This window comes from Callospermophilus lateralis, chromosome X (genome assembly GCF_048772815.1).
Source record: "Callospermophilus lateralis isolate mCalLat2 chromosome X, mCalLat2.hap1, whole genome shotgun sequence".
Lineage (NCBI taxonomy): Eukaryota > Metazoa > Chordata > Mammalia > Rodentia > Sciuridae > Callospermophilus > Callospermophilus lateralis.
Window position 1 is genome coordinate 439,583 of NC_135325.1, and position 1,120 is coordinate 440,702.

The window sequence follows — 1,120 nt, forward strand, 5'->3', positions numbered from 1 at the left end:
GGCCTTGGAAAATTGTTGAGGCTATCTTGAAGTTTTGATCCTTTTGCCTCAGCCTCCCAAGTGGCTGGGATTACATGTGTGCACCACCATGCCTGGCTTAAATAATCTATTTATATATTTGCATTTTTCCTTTTCTTTTTAAAGAAAGTAAAAATGTTGATAGGTTTCATACTGTTGGAACACTCTATGGTTGATAGGTTTTCTGGCCAATTGAACCCTTTATTATATGATGTCCCTTTTTATTTCTGGAAATGTTCTTGTATAGAAGTTGACTTTGTCTTCTCTTAATAGAATCATTCTGCTTTGTTTCTATCAGGGTCTATGTACTATATCTTTGGTTACCCTGTTACTTTTCACTTACTATGTCTTCATTATTTCAAGTGAGGTTCTTATAGACTGAACATAGTTACCAGGACAGGTAAGCGTGGAGTTGTCCTTGAGTCACTGTGTCTTTGGGAAATGTGGGTATGGACCAGTTCATTTAAAGGGATTTAAAGAAAACAGATCTGGGAACATGAGAACAGGCTTTGAAGTGATAAAGAAAAGAAAGAAATCAGCTAATATAAAGAAGTAGGGCAGAAGCCGGCTGCAGTGGCACATGCCTGTAATGCCAGCAGCTAGGGAGGCTGAGACAGGAGGATCACAAGTTCAAAGCCAGTCTTAGCAATGGAGAGGCACTAAGCAACTCAGTGAGACCATGTCTCTAAATAAAATACAGCATAGGGCTGGGGATGTGGCTCAGTGGCCCCTATGCTCAATCCCTGGTATCAAATAAATAAATAAAAATTAAAAAAATAAGAAGTAGGGCAGAGCACTGAGTTGGTGACCTGAGATGTTGAGCAAACAAGCAACATAGGCATTGGATGGAATTCAAAGCAGACAGCTGCTGCCACCTGGGAAATCCAAAGTTTATACTAGAGATCAAATTAAAAGGATTAAAGGCCAGAGAATACAGCTACTGAAAACTGAAGGAGGCTGGACTCTGATGCTGCAGCATAGGACAGGGAGTCTGTGTATCTGGGGAACTGAGTGAAGCTACTTGGGGTGGGAGGCATCACGGTCAAAGAGGACCTGCTTCAAGATGGAGTTAGTGATACCCTAAAGGACACTTTATTTTCAC